This window comes from Cicer arietinum, chromosome 6 (assembly GCF_000331145.2).
Source record: "Cicer arietinum cultivar CDC Frontier isolate Library 1 chromosome 6, Cicar.CDCFrontier_v2.0, whole genome shotgun sequence".
Lineage (NCBI taxonomy): Eukaryota > Viridiplantae > Streptophyta > Magnoliopsida > Fabales > Fabaceae > Cicer > Cicer arietinum.
In genome coordinates this window covers 28,954,212-28,977,103 of record NC_021165.2, presented here as the reverse complement: position 1 = coordinate 28,977,103, position 22,892 = coordinate 28,954,212, and the positions used below count along the sequence as shown (strand labels likewise).

Sequence of the window (22,892 nt, the reverse complement as noted above, 5' to 3'; positions counted from 1 at the left end):
GATATCTTAAAAATGTATAACTCAAGATTTGCCCCTCAATCATGCGACATATACCAGATATAAGACAAGTATCACACTCTTCATATAATTGTAGTAGAATATCATCATTATAATCTTTCATGTTTTACAACGAATAGTTATCTCAAACAAAGAAGAGACAAACCACTAGACATGACATTAGCAAGTTCAGCAAATAAAAAAAATAACATAAAATAAAATAAAATAAAAAATTTTATTGCAGAGCAAAAAATTTCAATTAAGTGAATAAATTAAATTCAATAGTGAATTGACAATCCCCGGCAACGGCGCCAAAAACTTGATAGCGTTTCAGGAAGTGTACTGAATCGTTGCAAGTAATAATAAAATGGTAGTACCGAGTGTCGAAATCAAGGATTGCGTTTTACTATTGAATTATATTTAGTTACTAAAATTGAACAAAAGGTTCCTAAGTTGATTGAAATAATATTTCAAATTGACAACAGTAGTAAAATTGATCCTTTATAAATTGAGAAAAATGTCAGGGATAAGTTTCACTTCGAATCCAACCTTGGTGTCTAATTTGATCCTAGTTATTGAATTCCTTTATTGAATTATTACCGAATTCTCTTTATTATTCTTGCCCTAATGTCTTAGTGACAGAACCTTTAATTCCAAATTAACCCCTAATTCCTTAGTAGATTTAAGATTAGAATTAAACATTACCGTATAGAAATTCTCTTGTAAATTATTGCTTTGCAACTAATTTAATTGGTTTCATAACCTGCACTTATGTCTAGACTACAAATTCATGAATTTCTCATCTCAAGCACTCGTAAAGTCCACTTCCGTTTCAAAATACAAATCGTAGAACATTTTAATGTTGATCAAGCAATAAAAAGCATTAAGCACAGAGATGAGAAAAATAATTCAATAAACTCATTCATATAACTAGAAATCAAATCATAAAAATAAGGGTTTCATCTTGTTACACTCATCCCTAACAAATAGGGTTTAGTTACTCATGACAGAAATAAAAGAGATAAAGATTAGAGAGAAATTACAAGAAGGATTCATGAATGATTCTTGATAAAACTGCTCCAATGATGTTAGAAACGACCGTATTTGAGTTTCTATGCTAAGGCCCAAGTCTCTCAACTTCCCAATAGTCAGATTTCATGGTTGCAAGTGCGCGTCGCGCGCTCCAGGCGCGTTTGGGCAGTAGCAGATGCTGGAAAAAGCGCTTGAAGCGCGCTTGGGCGCGCTCCAAGCGCTCAACATCTGCTGTCCGGCATATATTGCATTTGTTTCCTCTTTCGATTGTGAATTTGGTTCCGATGTCTTCATGAAAGTTGTAGCTATGGATCTTAACTTTTATTTGCACTTGGTTTGGCTCCAATTGGACATCTACAACTCCAGATATGGCTGAAATACTCTACATATGTCATGTTGATTTCTCACCAAAATTCATCACTGTACTAAAACAAAACGCAATGTAAAATTACGAAAAATTCCTACTTAATCAACGAAATAAAAATACAAAACATTTTATCAACTCAAAGAACAAAAATCAACAAAATATATCAAATAAATCTTTAATTTAACTGATGATTGAGGATAAATAAGACTAAAACAGTGGGAAAATATGCATATGATGAAGAGTCGTCATTTTCCCTCTTATTTTTTCAGATCTCTTTCAACATAAAATGCTTGGCAAGCCCATTCAAATTTTGTGGATTCTATCAGACCTCGTTTGAGTAACTGGTTGCATTCTTCTTGAGCCAAAGCTAAATCTGATGGACTCATTCCTGGATTAGTAGCTTTGGTTGGATTGATATCCTTATTGGGCTTGAAAGGAAGTTGGACAAATAACTGTTTGTTTGTCCATAAAGGTTTTGGATGAGAGAATTTTCCATGACTGTCTGCACAAAGTTTGAGCAGTTTGGACTTAATTTCTTCATATTCAACAGGAATTTCATAAAAGGAATACAAATTTAATATTCCTGAATAAGGTTTAAATTCTCGTTTAAATTTGATTCATGTAGGGAGAATTTGGAGCCTCTTTGCTGCTGAGTAAACATCCATACCCACAACAATATCTTTATTTAGGAGGCTACTACCAATGACCTTTGTCCAAACTATGCATTCTGGGAAGAATCAGATTCCAATTTTCTCTTTTGTCATCAAATATGTTCTGAAAAGCTTTTCCATCTGCTGCTACAAAGTATGCAGCATGTTTCACCGATGCTTCGATAAGGAGGATGCTTGGGTTCATCATTTTTATTTGTGCACCAGTATCCATATAGGCTATAACTTTCTTGGGATGAGAAAACTTTGATGCGAGGACATGGATTTCAACACAAGGGAGAGGAGAAGTAGGCAAAGTACTTCCTACTTCTTGGAATGAGTAAATAGGAAAACATCTATCATTTCCTGATTCATCAAACGATGCTTCATCTGAAGAAGAGTTATCTGAGGAAGAGTTTTGAAGCGCAAAAATTGTTTCTTCATTGGCTGAGCTTTGTTCAGAATACAAGGATTCTAGATCTCCTTCTAGAGGTTGAAGAGAGTTGATCAACTTTGTGGCTTTGTTGGTTTTATTAGGACTTCTGTTAGAAAAATGTCCATTTTCTCCACAAACAAAACATCTTTTATTTTCCTTTTTCCCTCTGAATTGCTTTCTTTTAAAGAACTTCAAAGATTTCCTTTTCATTTCCTTCTTGAAGATTCTAGAAGATTTAGTGTCTTTTCACCGATGATGTTTCTTTCCTGTTGAATAGCTGCTTTTGTTATCTTGGGAGTCATCCTCTGACTCCCAAGATGTTCCTATAACACTTCCTCCAAAATTCCAAAAGGAGGAAATTTCGGATAAAAGTTTCTAAGCCATGACAATCACAGAAAACCATGAATTCCCACAAGAAAATAATTCTCTTGCACAATTCTCAAGAAAAAATAGTGAAGATTCCTCTTCCTTTGAGAAAAATGATTCTTCCAAAGATAAATTAATTAATGAAAGATCTGAATCGTTTTCATTAGTATTAGAACAAGAAATAGAATCTAAAAGGAATTACATGAACATTTATAGACTTTTTTTTGGTAAATGTAAAAGAGAAAGATCCCTTTATGAAGAATCACTTGAAGAAAATCCAGTCTTTGGAAAAAAATAAATAAATGGTGGACCTTGGTTCACGTTTGATGATATACCACCCAGTCGTTGGAGAAAGAGACTCCTTGAATTTGGTGCTTGGCTTGACACTCACATGATGAAAACAGGTGCATACACTTATAAGATCATTGATGAATTTTGTTGTAGAATGAAAATCACGTTGAAGGAATGGTACCATAATCTTGATACATTCAAACAAGATGAATTACACATATTAGAAAATATTGTTGTTGTCCTTCGAATTCTAAACAACGAATTCATTAGTGATATAGAGATATTTGATAGAAAAAGCAGACAAGAATTCTTTTAGATGAGATGTTGTTCTCTTGGAGTCAAAGATCTTGAAAAACATTATCAAAGAATGACCCAGAGATATTATGTCCTAAATGGATTTAATGAGTCTAAAAAATACATATATCTGCTCACTTACCCAATAACTCCAACCAGAAATCCCTAGGATGATAGCAACAACTCAGAAAGATATTAAAGCCATGAGTCTCACCCAGATACATCAAATAACATTGGAGGCACTTGAAAAGCTATGTAGATTGCACCAACATTTCTTAGAAATTGTAGAACAAAAATCCAAATTCACCAAGGCATGCAAAAAGCCTTACCTAGAAATCAAGTGCAAAGGTAACAAATGCAATTGTTCAACAGGAAAGAAACATAATCGGCGAAGATACACTAAACCTTATAGAATCTTCAAGAAGTAAAGGAAAAGGAAAGCTTTGAAGTTCTTTAAAAGGAAGCAATTAAGAGGAAAAAAGGAAAATCAAAGATGTTTTGTTTCTGGAGAAAATTGACATTTTTCTAAGAGATGTCCTAATAAAACCAACAAAGCCGCAAATTTGATCAACTCTCTTCAACCTCTAGAATCCTTGTATTCTAAACAAAGCTCTACCGATGAAGAAACAATTTTTGCGCTTCAAAACTCTTCGTTAGATAAATCTTCTTCAGATGAAGCATCGTTTGATGAATTAGGAGATGATAGATGTTTTCCTATTTATTCATTCAAAGAAGTAGGAACTACTTTGCCTACTTCTCCTCTCCCTTGTGTTGAAATCCAAGTCCTCACCTCAAAGTTTTCTTATCTCAAGAAAGTTATAGCCTATATGGATATTGGTTCCCAAATAACAATGATGAACCCAAACATCCTCCTTACAAAAGCATGGGTGAAAAATGTTGCATATTTTGTAGCAGCATAAGGAAAAGCTTTCAAAATAGATTTGATGACAAAAGAGAAAATTGGAATCTGATTCTTCCCAGAATGCATAGTTTGGACAAAGGTTATTGGTAGTAGCCTCGCAAATAAAGATATTGTTGTGGGTATGGATGTTTATTCAGGAACAAAAAGGCTCCAAATGCTCCCTATATGAATCAAATTTAAACGAGAATTTAAACCTTATTCAGGAATATTAAAGTTGTATTCCTCTTTTGAAGTTCTTGCTGAATATGAAGAAATTAAGTCCAAATTGCTCAAACTTTGCGTAGACAGTCTTGGAAGATTCTCTCATCCAAAACCTTTATGGACAAACAAATACTTTTTTGTCCAACTTTCTTTCAAGCTCAATGAGGATATCAATCCAACCAAAGCTTCTCATCCGAGAATGAGTCCATCAGATTTAGCTTTAGGTCGGGAAGAATGCAATCAGTTACTCAAACAAGGTCTGATAGAACCCACAAAATCTGAATGGGCATGCCAAGCATTTTACGTTGAAAAGAGATCTGAAAAAATAAGAGGGAAAAAGAGGTTAGTAATTAATTATAAACCTCTTAATCATTTTCTAAAAGATGAAAAATTTCTCATTCCGAAAACCTCTTCATTAAACATCTGTGAAAGATGCTCAGATCTATTCCAAGTTTGATATGAAGTCAGGTTGTTGGCAATTGGGTGTTGATCCTAAGGACCGTTACAAAACGGCGTTCTGCATTCCTAATGCCCAATACAATTGGATAGTATTACCATTTGGGCTCAAGGTAGCTCCCTCACTATTTCAAAAGGCCATGACTATAATTTTTGAGCCAATTCTCAATAGTATCCTCATCTGCATCGATGATGTGTTGTTATTTTCAAAAGATGAAAATGTTCATAAAACGTTATCGGGCCAATTTTCCCAAATAGCCCAAAACCTTGGAATGATGCTCTCTGAAAAGAAGAGTCAATTAGCCCAAACAGAAATCGATTTTTTAGGAATGCATTTCTCTCAAGAGAAATATCAACCTCAACCTCATTGCTCAAGAACTGTTAAATTTTCCTGATGAAAATCTCACCATTAAACAAATCCAGCAATTCCTTGGTATAATCATTTATATCAGGAAATTCATAACAAAGCTTGCAAAATACACAAGTCCAATGTCACAATTAGTCAATAAAAATCCTCCACCATGGGAAACGAAGCATACTGAAGACGTCAAATCCCTGAAAAAGGTTGCACAAACTCCACCTACCCTAAAAATTCCTGGAAATGGAAAAAGAATTCTACAAATTGATGCCAGTGATCATTATTGGGGTGCAGTCCTGATAGAAGAAATTAATGGTGTAAAGAATTATTGCGATCATGCTAGTGATCAATTTAAAGAAGCTGAGAAACATTATCACACCACTTACAAGGAAGCAATATAAATTATTACTACAAGAATAGATTTTGGTAGCATCTTGTAATTATATGTTTTGATTTGCAAAACAAGATATTTTAATATGTTTGGGTCTTTTAAAGACAATGAAAAATCTGGATAACATTCAAAAGAAATTGGTCCTTGACTTATAATTGTTGAAGGATATTCCTAATATCCTTGTTTGAATTATCACTTGGGATTTTGTAAGGTTCGGCATCTACTTTTTGTTCTAGGTGTGCTATTTTGATATGTCTCAATGGTGGATGTTCAGACTGTATTTTCCTACCATTTGACATTTCCCATTCTATAGTTTTATTTCTAGTTGTTACGGGATTTACAGAATTCTGGTTTTGCTTGAATTAATATGAAATTTGATTTTGTGATGCATAGATTTCAAACTAATCAAAAAATAAAATATGAGTTTTGTTTTGTAAAACGAACTCATAAAATTCATTTTGGATTTCTTTTCTTTGTTCCATAAAGTTTTTGATGAATCATATTCTTTTCTTTTCTATGGTATTTAATTCGTTGATCTCATTTTCAGTTATTGCAGAAAAGGATGGTGAAGTTGGTGGAGAAATGTTTCATAAAATGTTTTGTTGTTCCTCGTCAGCAGCCTGAGGTACTGTATAGATTTGATGAGGCACATTTGTGGAATAGTCAACATTTTGTAAAGAAGCACTTGAATTGCTAGAACACGAAAAACGTGGTTTTAAAAAGCTTTATATCTTATCATGTAAATGTATCACTAAGGGGAGTCTTGAGGTTCTTTCAAGGTCAATAGTATTGATGGAGGAACCAACATCAGAATGTCTGGCACTGGAAGTTCTTAAAAAACTTAATTTTACCCTTCCGTTATTGTACGGGATAATTTCCCTCAAATGAGTGTTTGGTTTTGATTGTTCATGAGACTTGGGTTTAACTGCTCCTTCAAGTATCCATTCTTTAGGAAGATCTATGTCCTTCCAAAGGATGAGTTTTGAGGTTCTTTCAAGGTCAACAATAATGATGGAGGAACTAACATTAGAATGTCTGGCACTGGAAGTTCTTGAAAAGCTTAATTTTACCCTTCAGTTATTGTACTGGATAATTTCCCTCAAATGAGTGTTTGGTTTTGACTATCTAGGAGACTTGGGTTCCTTCAAGTATCCATTCTTAAGGAAGATTTATGTCCTTCCAAAGGATGGCTTTTGGAATAAAAGTGTTTGCTTTTGATAAAACGGTTTGTAAAAATAGGGTTTCACTTATAGCTTTGTAATGTACTTTATAAATGATTGCTACAGGAATAGATTCTGGTAGCATCTTGTAATTATGAGTTTTGATTTGCAAAACAAGATATTTTAATATGTTTGGGTCTTTTAAAAACAATGAAAAATCTGGATAACATTCAAAAGAACTTATAATTGAATCTTTGAAGCTCAAGAACCTTGCATCCCGTAAGACACAAAGGATTGATGTGTTTAGTCCTTCCCTAGTTAAAGGTTTGATGCCAACCTGGACAAGACCTATGTGTATGAAATTATATTTCCTCTCACAGTGTTTTTGTAAAGTTTTTTGAGAAAGAAGATGTATAGTCTCAAAAGGGTTAGATAAAAAGGACATCTCTTTCTTTTGGTTTGATTATAAAATCGGTTTTGAGAAGATTTTTGAAATAGCCAAATTCGTAAACCCGTTCATTTTTAATTTTTGGGGTTTGCCAATTATTAATTGAATTTTTAAAATCTTCAATAGTAATTTCTTCACTATTGATAGGTTCCTTTTGTCTTGAGGAGTTTTGGGTAGAAGAACTTGAAAAAGAAGAAGTTCTACAAAATAAGTTACTCATATTAAAAATAAAAAAAAATCCTTTTTAAATGGAAAAAACTTTCAAAGGATTCACTACCCTAAAAGCATGTTCCTTACGTCGGCTAAAGATGGGACTTACTACCCAGAAACTATTAGTTTTCCAAATTAAATTGTCAATTTTTAAAATATTTATTACCAATTTTATATAACTTATTTCCCCCCACTTTCGGTTTTGGCTGTCAAGGAACCTATCACTTTCGGTTTTGGTATCAGACTTTGGGGGAAATAATAATTGAAATTTAATTTGGAAAATAATAATTTCTGGGTATTAAGTCCCGTCTTTAGCCGACATAAGGAACATGCTTTTAGGGTAGTGAATCCTTTGAAAGTTTTTTCAATTTAAAAAGGAATTATAGAACTTCTTCATTTTCAAGTTCTTCTACACAAAACTCCTCAAGACAAAAGGAATCTATCAATAGTGAAGAAATTACTATTGAAGATTTTAAAAAATCCATTAATAATTGGCAAATCCCAAAAATTAAAAAAGAACATGTTTATGAATCTGGCTTATTCAAAAATCTTCTCAAAACCGATTTTATAATCAAAACAGAAGAAAGAGATATCCTTCTATCTAACCCTTTTGAGACTATACATCTTCTTTCTCGAAAAACTCTACAAAAACACCGTGACAGGAAAACTCATACACATAGGTCTTGTCCAGGTTGGCATAAAACCATTAAATAGGGAAGGACTAAATACATCAATCCTTTGTGTCTTACGAGATGCAAGGTTCTTGAGCTTCCAAGATTCAATTATAAGTTCAATCGAATCTAGTTTATGTCAATGACAAATTTCTTTTGAATGTTATTCAGATTTCATTGTCTTTAAAAGACCCAAACATATTAAAATATCTTGTTTTGCAAATCAAAACTCGTAATTATAAGATGCTACCATAATCTATTCCAATAATAATCATTTATAGAGTACATTACAAAGTTATGTTCTCAGCCTTTACAGCAATAAAAAATGTTGAAAATAAAAAGGGTGAAACCCTATTTTTACAAACCGGTTTATCAAAAGCAAACACTTCTATTCCAAAAACCATCATTTGCAAGTACATGGATCTTCATGAAGAAGGGATACTTGAAGGAGTAGTTAAACCCAAGTCCCCTGAACAGTCAAAACCAAACACTCATTTAGGGAAATTATCTAGTACAATAATGGAAGGGTAAAATTAAGCTTTCAAGAACTTCTAGTGCCAAACATTCTAATGTTGGTTTCTCCATCAATATTGTTGACCTTGAAAGAACCTCAAGACTCCCCTTAGTGAAACATTTACATGATAATATAGAAAGCTTTTCAAAACCAAGTTTTTCGTGTTCTAGCCTTCAAAATGCTTCTTTTCAAAATGTTGACTATTCCACAAATGTGCCACATCTAATCTATACAATGCCTCAGGCTACTGAGAGGAACAACAAAACATTTTACGAAACATTTCTCCACCAATGATGACTCTTCATCATACGCATATTTTTCATTAATTTTAGTCTTATTTATCTTTAGCCATTAGTTAATTTAAGGAGTTATTTGATATATTTTGTTGATTTTAGTTCTTTGATTTAATGAAAAGTTTATATTCTTATTTGCTTGATTAAGTAGAGATTTTTCGTAGTTTTGTGTAGTTACTTTATCTTAGTGCATTTCTAAATTTTAGTGAGAAATCAACATGACCTATGTGGAGTATTTTAGCCATATCTGAAGTTATAGATGTTTAATTGAAGTCAAACCAAGTTCAAATAAAAGCTAAGATTCATAGAAATAACTTTCATGAAAACACCGGAGCCAAATTCGGACATAAAAGAGGAGCAAAATGCAGAAAACATCATTCAAAAGAAGTTGTGCGCCTGAAGCGCAACAGCTGCGCCTGAGGCGCATTTCCGGACCAGTGACACTGTCCAGGTGCGCCTGGAGCGCAAATCCTGCACTTGGGGCGTGTGACGCGCATTAGCATTCATTAAAATGCATTTTTTTTCACTTTCTAGGCATATTTTTGACTATTGGAAAATGGGGAAACTGGTGCGCTAACAAGAAACTCAAAGACGGCCGTTTCTAACACCATTGGAGCAGTTTTATCAAGAATCATTCATGAATGTTTCTTGTAATTATTCTCTAATCTCTATCTTTTTTATCTCTGTCATGAGTAACTAAACCCTATTTGTTAGGGATGAGTGTAACAAGATGAAACCCTTAATTTTCTGATTTGATTTCTATTTATATGAATGAGTTTATTGAATTATTTTTCTGATCTCTGTGCTTAATGCTTTTTATTGCTTGATCAACATTAAAATGTTCTACGATTCGTATTTTGAAACGAAAGTGAACTTTACGAATGCTTGAGATGAGAAATTCATGAATTTGTAGTCTAGGGACAGATGCAGGTCATGAAACCAATTAAATTAGTTGCATAAGCAATAGTTTAAAAAGAGAATTCTTGTACAGTATGACTTAATTCTAATCTTAAATCCACTAAGGAATTAGGGGCTACTTTGGAATTAAAGGTTCTGTCACTAAGAGATTAGGGCAAGAATAATAAAGAGAATTTGGTATTAATTCAATAAAGGAATTCAATAACTAGGATCAAATTAGACACAAAGGTTGGATTCGAAGTGAAACTCATCCTTGACATTTTTCTCATTATAAAGGATCAATTTTATTACAGTTGTTAATTTTAAATATTATTTCAATCAATTTGGAAACTTTTTGTTCAATTTTAGTAATTAAATATAATTCAATAGTAAAACACAATCCTTGCAACGATTCAGTACACTTGCTGAAACGCTATCAAGTTTTTGGCGCCATTGCCGGAGATTGCCATATCACTATAGAATTTAACTTATTTACTTAATTGAAATTTTTTGCTCTACAATAAAATTTTTACTTTTATTTTATTTTTAATTAAAAAAATCTGTTTTAAAACTCTCTAATTTCTACTCAATTATTTATCTTTCTTTATTTTAAAATTGTTCATTACTCACAATTTGTCTAACCTTGCATGGGAGGCCAATCCTTAGCTGAACTTTTCTTTGATCCAGAAATTGAAAAAACTGCGAAAGAAAATCGAAAAGAGGTTCAAAAAATAAGACAAAGGGAAAGACAGTTAGTAGTGGAAGAAGAGGATTTTGGGGATTTCTTCATATTTGCGAAAATGGCCGATCCACCACCACCTGAACGTACCCTCGACAATATGGGAATCAAAATAGAAACTGTGCTCGATTGGCTATCTATAACACACTGGTTACAGTTAACAAGTTTGAACTGAGCCCCGCTCTATTCCGAGAGTTGCAGGAGATTCATTTTTCCGGTAAACATAACGAAGACACCAATAGACACCTCACGAACTTATTTGAATTATGTGAAACAGTGAAAATGGATGGTTGTTCTGAAGAAGGCAATATGTTGAGACTATTTCCATTTTCATTGAAAGATGATGCTAAGGAGTAGCATAATTCATTTCCTGCTGGCAGCATCACCACAAGGGATGACCTTGAAGATAAGTTCTTGGAACAATACTTTCCCCCAGATGTGTTCATTAGAAAAAGGCAAGATATTTCCAGCTACAAACAAAAAGAAGGAGAATCTCTTCGTGACACTTACAAGCGGTTCAAGGGTTTACTAGCAGGATGCCCCAATCATGCTTATGACAACACTGCTCAAATGCAAATATTTTGTAATGGTTTGAAGCCTAGCACTAGAATTATGTTGGATGCTACAACAGGTGGTTCTTTGAATTACAAAACTGCACCAGAAGCCCGAAAAATTATTGAGATCGTGGCATCAAATGAACAAATGATGTTGTATGATAAAGGTGGTGGGTCAAAAAGTGGTATATTGGAATTGAATGTTCTGGATGCTGGTTTGGCTCAAGGGAAGCTTCTCTCAAAACAGATAGAAGATATTATTGTCACTGCGATAAAGAAGAGGATGACAGCTCTAAATATACAACCTCAAGTGGTTCTTGTCAAATTATTGAAACATACTGGTTGTGACTTTTGTGGGGGAGCACATAAAAATGGAACTTGTGAAGCACCAAATGAAGATGATACAGAAGAACTAGAAGAGGTGAACTTTATGGCTAACAATGGGAAGCAGAATAATCACTACTCTAGTACGTACAATCCGGGTTGGAGAAATCATCCAAATTTTTCATGGAAAGAACAACAAGGTGGATCTCAAGGTCAACAAGGAGCTCAACCATATCAAGCCCCACCTCAAAAAGCTGCTTGGGAGAGTGCTATTGAGAAGTTAGTAACAAGCACAAGTTCTTTCATTGAAGAGTCAAGAGCCATCCATAAAAACCACTCAGCCTCAATAAAGAATATGGAGACCCAAGTGGGTCAACTTGCTCAACAAATAGCACAAAAAGCTCCCTAAAATTTGCCTAGTAACACAATTCTAAATCCACAAAATAATGTCAATGCAGTGACAACGACGAGTGGCAAGGAAATGGTCACCCCGACATCAGTTGAGGAGCACATCGCTCTTGGAAAAGAGGAAGAACCTGTGGTACAGAAAAATGAGACTTCCAAAACCAGAAATTCGACTTCTGTTCCCTCAAAGATTAAGAAAGGAAGAAACTGAACAATAATTTGGTAAGTTTCTTGATGTTTTTAAAAAATTACAAATTAACATTCCCTTTGCAGAAGCCCTAGAGCATATGTCGGCTTACACCAATTTCATGAAGGAGATTCTGTTAAAGAAAAGAAAAATATTGGTAGTTAAACACTGATGCTTACTAAAGAGTGTAGTGCTATTCTACAGAGGAAGTTGCCACCTAAGCTCTAGGATCCAGGAAGTTTATCTATTACTTGCGCTTTTGGGGATAGAACTTTTGGAAAAGCCTTTTGTGATCTTGGTGCTAGTGTAAGTCTTATGCCCTTTCCATATACAAAAGGTTAGGCATTGGAAGAGTCAAAGACACACAACTAATGTTACAGTTTTCAGATCGTTCAATGAAACACCCATATGGAGTGGTGGAAGATATGTTGTGCAAAGTAGATACGTTAATTTTTTTCCAGTGGATTTTGTGGTACTAGACATGGAGGAAGATAATGATATCGCCTTGATCTTGGGGATACCATTCTTAGCAACAGGGAGAGCTATGATTGATGTGGCGGATGACACCTTAACCTTTAAGGTAAATGAGGAAATAGTTACGTTCAATATTTTAAAAGCCATATAGCATTCAAATGAAAGAACCAACCGAATTGGTATTTCAATTCGATAGTCGATGAAGAAGTTGAACATCAAAGACCCATTCTTCCATTAGAAAAAGTGTTATGCCTACCCCAAGAAGTTGTTAAAGAAAGTAAAGATCAAAAGGTGAAAGAGGTTTTAGCCATGTTAGAAGCATCACCATTTTACTCCCCCTGTTTCCCCACTACATGGGAGGGGTTGAAAGGGAATGAAGATGAATATGTAGAGAAAAAGAAAGATACGTCATTGGTTGAACTCAAACAATTGCCACCTCACTTGAAATATGTATCCCTTGGTGAGAAGGATGGTGTGTTCTTCTTGTCATATATGCCACCTTGACAATAGTTGAGGCGTCAAGCTAATGACTTTAAAGAAGCGCATCGTGGGAGGCATCCCATAGGTAGAGGTAGCTTTTATTTTTTGCAATCTTATTTTTGTTATTTGAATTTGTTTCTTTTTAATTGTGTTTGAATATGCACTACGATGAAGAATTTTTAACAACTTGAAGCTAGTCTTAAACTACTTATTTCAGATTTTGAAATTTAAACTATATTTCTTTGCTTATATCATTGCTCAATTCGATAAGTTTCACTAATGTATGCATTGTTGATTACTCTTTGGTTGTCGAAGTCTCTCTTGCCATTTTTTAAATAAAAAAAACTAAATAACTTTTGTAGTGGCATGTTTGGCATCATTTAGATAGTTCATACTCTCTCTTATTATCCTAGCTGTCGACTTTTGAGCCTAAACACTTTCATTCTTTGTTGTGTGATTATCTACACATGTGTTATCCCTTCAGAACTTGCACTAATTCTGACTTGCATCACTTGTAATTTATGCATACACTAAGACAATTTTATTTGGTCATTTGAGCCTTTCTAACTACCTTATAAAAATTTTACCCTTTGCTAACCCCTTTGGGCCTTGCCCATTTATTTCGGCTAGTAGCCACATAACGAGCCAAATACCTGACTTTAATTAAATCACCTTACGTTGAGTTAGGTAGAAGAAAAAAATTTATTGTCTTGATAAAGTTCTAAGTTTGGGGTTGCTCATGGGATATCAACCTTTTAAGTTTGGGGGTGGATATTCTCACAAAAAAAAAGAAGAAAAAGAAAAAAGTAAAAGAAAAACAAAGCAGTATGTGTGCTTTGATAAATAATATCTTCTTAGTTCTTTTGTCAATGTTTGAGAATCTCCACAATGAAAGGTGAGTAAAAATAAAAAGTGTATGTGTTACCCTTACCTAAAATGTCCCAAAATGTCTACTATCCCAAAATGTCCTACCCTTACCTAAGCCCCAAGTAGTAAAGTCTACTATCCCAAAATGTCCTACCCTTACCTAATCCCCATTACAACCCAAAAATCCTCTAAAAGTGTATGTGTTTGCTGCAATGTGATTGCTAACTAAAATTTTTTAAAGCCTATGGTAGTGTGATGCATGTTCTAGGATTTGAGTGATAAATCCATAACCCTTTCTAAACACTTGAGATAAATTTTGGTAAGATTGTGTGACGAGATATTTGAACTTGATGAATGAATGCTAAAGTGTACAAATTATGTTGTTTTTCGTAAGCAACCATAGAGCATGATAAATATTTTTTTAGTAGCTGGAACTTTGAGAATTAAGTTGAATTTGATTTGAGAAATTGAGTCTAAGTTTGCTTTTAATTGTACCAAATATGAAATTAATTGTTGCTTGGGGACAAGCAATAGATTAAGTTTGGGGTTGTGATGACTCTTTATCATATGCATATTTTTCATTCATTTTAGTCTTATTTATCTTTAACCATTAGTTAATTTAAGGAGTTATTTGATATATTTTGTTGATTTTAGTTCTTTGATTTAATGAAATGTTTATGTTCTTATTTGCTTGATTAAGTAGAGATTTTTCGTAGTTTTGTGTTGTTACTTTGTTTTAGTGAAGTGCTAAATTTTGGTGAGAAATCAACATGACCTATGTGGAGTATCGTAGCCATATCTGGAGTTATAGATGTCCAATTGAAGGCACACCAAGTGAAATTGAAATCTAAGCTTCATAGCTACAACTTTCATGAAGACATCATAGCCAAATTCGGACTCAAAAGAGGAGAACAATGCAGAAAACGTCAACCAGAAGAAGTTGTGAGCCTGAAGCGCAATAGTTGCGCCTAGGGCGCATTTCTGGACCAGTGACACTGTACAGGCGCGCCCGGAGCGCAAATTCTGCGCCTGGCGCACGCGACGTGCATCAGCATTCATTAAAATGCATTTTTTCTCACTTTCTAAGCATCTTTTTCACGATTGGGAAGTGGGGAAACTTGTGCCCTAGCAGAGAAACTCAAAGATGGTCGTTTCTAACACCATTGGAGCGGTTTTATCAAGAGTCATTCATGAATCTTTCTTGTAATTCTTCTATAATCTCTATCTTTTTTATCTCTGTCATGAGTAACTAAACCCTATTTGTTAGGGATGAGTTTAACAAGATGAAACCCTTATTTTTCTGATTTGATTTCTATTTATATGAATGAGTTTATTAAAATGTTCTACGATTCGTATTTTGAAACGGGAGTGGACTTTATGAATGCTTGAGATGAGAAATTCATGAATTTGTAGTCTAGGGATAGATGCAGGTATGAAACCAATTAAATTAGTTGCAAAGGCAATAGTTTAAAACGAGAATTTATGTACGGTAAGGCTTAATTCTAATCTTAAATCCACTAAGGAATTAGGGGTTACTTTGGAATTAAAGGTTCTGTCACTAAAACATTAGGGCAAGAATAATAAAAAGAATTCGATATTAATTCAATAAAGGAATTCAATAACTAGGATCAAATTAGACATCAAGGTTGGATTCGAAGTGAAACTCATCTCTGACATTTTTCTCATTATAAAGGATTAATTTTATTACAGTTGTTAATTTTAAATATTATTTCAATCAACTTGGAAATTTTGTGTTCAATTTTAGTAATTAAATATAATTCAATAGTAAAACGGAATCCTTTAGTTTGACTCTCGGTACTACCGTTTTATTATTACTTGCAACGATTCAGTAAACTTGCTGAAACGTTTTCAACCAACTTCACCATCCTTTTTTGCAATAACTGAAATTGTTATCAACGAATTAAATGCCATTGAAAAATAATTTGAAGTTGATAGGAAAATTCTACACGATGATTTTTATGCTTCCCAAAATACAGAAAAAAGAATATAGTTTTCAAAAACTTTATGGAACAAAGAGAAGAAATCAAAAATAAATTTTATGAATTCGTTTTACAAAACGAAACTCATATTTATTTTTTGATTGGTTTGAAATCTATGCATCACAAAATCAAATTTCATATCCATTCAAGCAAAACCAGAATTCTATATATCCCGTAACGACTAGAAATAAAACTACATAATGGGAAATGTCAAATGGTAGGAAAATACAGTTTGAACATCCACCATTGAGACATATCAAAATAGCACACCTAGAACAAAAAGTAGATGTCGAACCTTACAAAATCCCAAGTGATAATTCAAACAAGGATATTAGGAATATCCGTCAACAAAATAATTTTACAAATTCCCACCTTAGCACAATTGCAAAACAATTGACTAAGATAGAGGAACACCAACAGACTACTGTTGTTTCTCCTGCTAAGATAACCAGATCGAAACTGAAAAACCCCGTCTTTAAGCCATTTCAAATCTCAAAAACAAGCCAAAAACTGTTTACGGAAGGCAAATCATAATTTACTCAACCCTTACGGGACCAACTCAGTAGGATGTAACATTCTTCTACCTCTTCACCGTTGGTGGCTAAGGATACCCTAGAAAAAACAGTTACAACTTTAGACCAAGTTTCTAAAGTTGAACAAGAATCACAAAATCAATAGTTGTGCAGACTCCAATGGCAGAAGAATCAACCTCTAGCCATGATCACAACACCAAATCTAGGTATTGAAAATAGACCCAATGTCATTTCTCAATCTAAGTTCAATGTCAGTATTGTCTATGAATGGAACATAGATGGTATGTCTGAATACAATATCATTAGTCTCCTTCTGCAAATGAAAATGACATCAAATGCCTACAAAACCAAAACCAATACACCTGATAAAGCCATTATTGAACTCCTAATTGCAGGATTCTCATTCCAGCCTAAAGGATGGTGGGATTACCATCTTACACCCCATCAACAGTCAGAAATAATAAATGCAATCCAAACCATAGAGGAAGGAACTCCCATCCTAGATGAAATAGGAAACCCAATACCTGGTGCAGTTGCAACACTAATTCACACAATTAGTCTGCACTTCATAGGTGATCCATCTCACTTAAAAGATAAAAATGCAGAACTCCTTTCAAACCTCAAATGTAAAAAACTTTCTGAGTTCCAAAATTACAAAAACACTTTTTTAACTAGAGTTATGCTTAGGGAAGATTCAAATCAACCTTTCTAGAAAGAGAAATTCCTTGCAGGACTCCCAACCCTTTTAGGAGAAAAGGTTAGAAACAAAATCAAAGAAGTCTTTGGGATAAACCAAATTCCATATAATCAATTAACTTATGGGGAATTGGTTAGTTTCACACAAAAAGAAGGATTAAAAATATGTCAAGATTTAAAACAACAAAAACATCTAAAATGGGAGATGAAAAGAACTAGGCAAGAACTAGGGTCTTTTTGCAAAAAATTTGAACTTCCCACAACGACTTTTTCAGAAGACTGCGGAGGATCTTGCTCAAAAACTTATAAAAAAATCCGGCGAAAAGTTTTCCCCAAAACCAAGCAACCAAAAATTTTATGACCTGTTATAAATATGGTCAAACAGGAAACATTTCAAGATATTGCAAAAGAAATAAAAAAACTTCATGAATTAAAAATTGATGAACAAATAATTCAAAAAATTGAGGCAATACTTTTTGAAACCTTAGAAGAAGAAGAAACACTAACATATTCTGAGATAGGTACATCATAAAATGATAAACCTTTATAGTTTGATGAATTAGGGACCTTAGAATCCCATAGTGACTCATAATCTAGTTCAAAATCAATTAATGTTTTAACAAAATATCAAGAATTAATTCTCGATATAATAAAACAAGTTGAAGATACAAAACTTCAAAAGGAAATAATAGGTAAGTTGTTGAATACTTTTGAGATAAAACAAAGTTAGCCTTCCACGTCTTCATCAAAATTTCTTCCTAAAACCACCTATGATTTAACAAAACTCTTAGGAGCAATAACAAGATTACAAACCCCTGCTACAATCCAGTCTCTTCAAGAGGAAATGAAAATCATAAAACAAGAGATAAAGACTCTTAAACAAAAACAAGAAAATGATTCAAATATTCTCCAAAATCTTCTTTCCCAAGTTCAGAATCAAAATTCTTTTGAAACAGAATAGGAAGGAGGGGAAGAAGATGAAGAAAACAAAATCACAAACTTAAAAGAAATCCCGGAAGATTTCTTATTCGTCTTAAGAGCAGTAACAACAAGAAAATATTTAATCAAAACGACTTTGGTGTTTTCTGAAGATTTCAAAATTGAGACAGTTGCACTTTTTGATACAGGAGCAGAGCTAAACAGCTTAAAAACTTGTGTTGCACCAAACAGTCTTTTACAAAAATCTAATAAAAAACTTGTTGCAGTTAACAATTCCAACATGATTATAAAAAACAAAACTGAAGCTTCTATTAAAAATGGTAAAGTTTCAATCAAAACTCCTTTTGTTTTATTAGAAAATATAAATCATAATGTCATTTTAGGGACCCCTTTCATTAATATGATAATTACCTATTATGTCAATTATGATAGCATTTCCTGTAGAACAAAAGAAAACAAAATTGTTTTCCCTTTCATTGAAAAACCCAAGACAAAGAATTTAAATCTTTTGAAGACTTGTTTCGTTTACAAAAGTGAATTAAATTGTTTAATTCAAGCAAAAGAAACATTTATGTTTTCTAAAACAAGATGTTTCCTTTCTCAGAATTGGAGAACAATTGCAAAAGAGTTTCATAAAACAAAAAAATTTAGAACTCTAAAATAGAATTGAAGATGAAATTTGTTCGGATATGCCGAATGCTTTTTGGGATATAAAACAACATATGGTAGATTTACCATATGAAAATGATTTTTCTAATAAACAAATCCCAACAAAAGCTAGACTCATTCAAATGAATTATGAACTTGAAGAACATTGCAAAAAAGAGATCCAAGATTTAGAACAAAAGGATCTAATAACAAAATCTAGATCTCCCTGGAGTTGTGCATCCTTCTATGTAAACAAAAATTCTGAAATAGAAAGAGGTACACATAGGTTAGTAATAAATTACAAACCTTTAAACAAAGCATTAAAATGGATTCGATATCCCATTCCGAATAAAAAAGACCTTTTACAAAAACTTCATTTTGCGTTTGTATTTTCAAAATTTGACATGCAATCAGGATTTTGGCAAATTCAGATTGATCCAAAAGATCGGTACAAAACTGCATTTACTGTTCCTTTTGGTCAATATGAGTGTACGATAATGCCCTTTGGATTAAAAAATGCTCCTTCATAATTTCAAAGAATCATAAATGAAATTTTTAATCCATTTTCAAACTTTTGTATTGTCTATATTGATGACGTTTTATTTTTTTCTGAAACTATTGAACAACATTTCAAACACCTTAAAACATTTTTTATGATCGTTAAGAAAAATGGATTGGTTGTTTCAATATCCAAAGTTCTTTTTTTCAAACAAAAATCCGTTTTCTAGGACATTATATCTCCTAGGGTACCATCACCCCTATTGAAAAATCTTTAACATTCGCGGATAAATTCCTTGACAAAATTCTTGATAAAACACAATTACATAGGTTCTTAGGAAGTTTGAACTATGTGTTAAATTTCTTTTCTAACATTAATAGAATAGCAAAACCACTCAATGATAGGTTAAAGATAAACCATGTTGCATGGTCATAAAAACATACCAGAATAGTTCAATTAATCAAAAAACAAGTTAAAGGAATACCTTGACTACATCTAGCTGACCCATCAACACAAAAAATTGTTGAAACAGATGCATCAGATATAGGATATGGGGGTATTCTTAAACAAAAAATAAATGGCAATAAATGCATTGTTCAGTTTACATCTGCGCACTAGAATGATTGTCAAAAGAATTACTCTACCATTAAAAAAGAAATTCGTTCAATTGTTATGTGCATTACAAAATTTCAAAGCGATTTACTCAATCAAATTTTTTTTTTGTAAGTCTGCAAAATAAGTTTTACAAAAAGACGTCCAAAACATTGCGTCAAAACAAATTTTTGCCAGATGGCAAGCAATCCTTAGTGTTTTTGCTTTTGAAATTGAATTTATTAAAGGAGATCAAAACTCAAGTCCAGATTTTCTAACTAGAGAATTTCTCCAAAACAGAACTTGAGTGATGCCCAGAAAATCCAAAAGAATTGAGGTCCAAAAAGGACCATCCACAAGAAAACCCAAAACCCATTTCTTCTGCAAAACCCATAAGATCTTGGGCCCAAACCATCGAAGAAGATGAAGCCCAAAACCAAATTCAAAAATGGCTTGACAGCAAACAAGTTTCACAACCTCAGAACATTGAAGCACTACAAGCTTCAATATCAAAAGAAAAGCTTTGTTTACAAAAAATCACAAAGCTCCAAAGCCTCCAAAAAGAAATTGAACGTCTCTGCATGGGACTGCCATTTCCTCACCCCAATGAGAAGGGAGCATCTTCATCTTCAAAAAACCCCTTCTCAAAATATTCTTTCAATACCTTCACAAGAGGAATCATCCTGTAAAATCATCTCAAAATTCCCACAAGAAGAATCAATTATTTTTTTAAAACAAAATGAATCTCAGGTTACTTTATCAAATTTTAAACCAAAATCTGAGTATTTTGTTAAAATAGGTTTTCAAAACATTTGGACAATAGAGGATTAATTTTTTTGATAAAAATCCTCAATTGAACGTTTCAAAGGTTTTTCCAAATGGCTGATTTTTCAAACCATGGGATTTATCAAAACCCCAACCATATTATAAGTCTATTGAATTAATAGGTTCTATAATGATTCAAGATAACCCAAAAGCAGGCCTAGTTGGCTATTCAACTGCAAAAATCCACAAAATAATCTCACCTTCAGAATGGGGAACAAACCTTCATACACCAAAACTATTCCCTCTTGATTTCAAAACCACAATAAACTATTGCGGAACTTTCAACTACTGGGACTACCAACAGGCTTGGTACAATGTTTTCCTCATCCAAAATCAGAAATTTATTCACACTTGTCTATTTTTCTTCAATCTTATTATGGAACCCTAAAAAATCCCTTACTGGTTTGCCCATTGGTGGAAACTTTATGGCTCCATTCCATATATCCTAAAACCGGAAGTCCAAGAGAGTTTACGTCTATAAAAAACCCACTATAAACCCACAAACAAAGAACACATTTTTCACCCTCTAATGCTCTTCTCTACCAAATTCTTTTTACCATGGGTATTAGTCTGGTACTTTGAATTTGAGCAAAAGGAGACCCAAACCATTCTCATTAGGAGATTCAAAGTCATATGGTGGGAAAAATTCTCTATTCCACCAAGTATCAAAATACAAGTTGCATCCACATGGCTACAAAAACAAGGATTGAAGAATCCAGACCCAATGGCAACCCAATTCTTGGCCCAAACTCAATTAGCAACAACAAAAACTGAAGAAGAATACTTTGAGATCATGGCCCAACTTCTTAAAAGAAAGGCCCAATCCTCAAAAGCTTCCACATGCAGTGCTTCAGGGAGACGACAATGAAGACGACTGTTTCGGCGAATTATTGCATATCAAGTAAAACCAAGACAACGATCCAGTCCATATTGGCCCCAAAAAAAATTGTAGATTTTGTAATTCTAAAAACAGCATAGTCCATCTTGTAATGGGCCTAGCCCAATTTTGTTTTACTGTAGACTTTACAAAATGTTATAATTGCAAGGATCAAATATATAACTTAGTCAAAAATATATAAGCATAGTCGTCATAAAAAGCTCGTACCTACGAGGAAATCATCATCAGAATATGCTAAGACAATCATCACCACGAGGATGATGCAACCAATGAATAATAAGTTAGTCATCAAGGGTGTTGCAAAACTTCAAACATGAGAGGAAATTTCGACAATGTGATGTTGTATTTTTTTTTTATGAATTTTAATGAATTATATATTTATTTTTCTTTTTTTCATTATTTAAAAAATAATGAATGTATACTTTTCCAAAAACAATTTCTATATTTTAAAAAAATTCAACACTAAGTCATCATTGCAAGAGTAATTTTCTTTAGGAAGTCGCATTTGCAAATGACGACCTCCTATTATACAAAAAAAGATGATAGGTTGGTATGTAGTTTTGAAAGTAAAGTATATTGGTAAATAGTTTTCAAAAAAAGATTATTTAAAAAATCAAATGGTTATTATTTTTTTGAAAAATAATATATTTATTTTTCAATTTTGGACTATTTCTTTTATGAAAAAGAATATGGACGGATATAGAGAAGGTTCAAGATAATATTTCGAAGTAATATATTTCAAAATATTGGACTCCATTAATATATATCTTTGATGTAACTTTTTTTCTTTCTAAAATAGAAAACTTTGAAAATTATATACTAAAATGACCTACCTCTTTAAGCCTTCCACTAGTCACACTTTGGACATACAATCATGTGTGCATCTTTAAAGATTGTATATTGGAGATGCGATATCATTAAAAATTTAATTAAATATTAAACTACCACTACTTTTTGATTAAATACCAATATTTTTGGTAGAGGTAAGAAATCGTTTTTCCCCACCTTGATTTAAATACCAATGATTTTTCTGAAAGGGTGAGATAGTTGTAATATGTAGGTGTGATATAATGTCATATATTACTTTTTTTTGTCAACATCTTTCATTAATAATAATAAGCATTTTTATTTTTTATTTTAATTAAATAATTAAAGCAAAGTTTCCTTAATTAAATACAAAGTTAATTAAACATAAAAAAAATAAACCATAAAAATAACAAAATTTAATTAAACATTAAAAATCAAATTACAAATACAGAGTGAAAATAAAATAAAAATAACT

General features: G+C 32.8%; 1 non-coding gene across 1 annotated transcript; it reads right to left on the bottom strand.

The window, feature by feature from the left end:
• Nucleotides 1-11,137: 11,137 nt before the first annotated feature.
• On the bottom strand, nucleotides 11,138-11,243 carry LOC113787437 (small nucleolar RNA R71). Its single transcript, XR_003473941.1, has one exon. It is a non-coding gene; the product is annotated as a small nucleolar RNA R71 (small nucleolar RNA).
• Nucleotides 11,244-22,892: the final 11,649 nt, after the last annotated feature.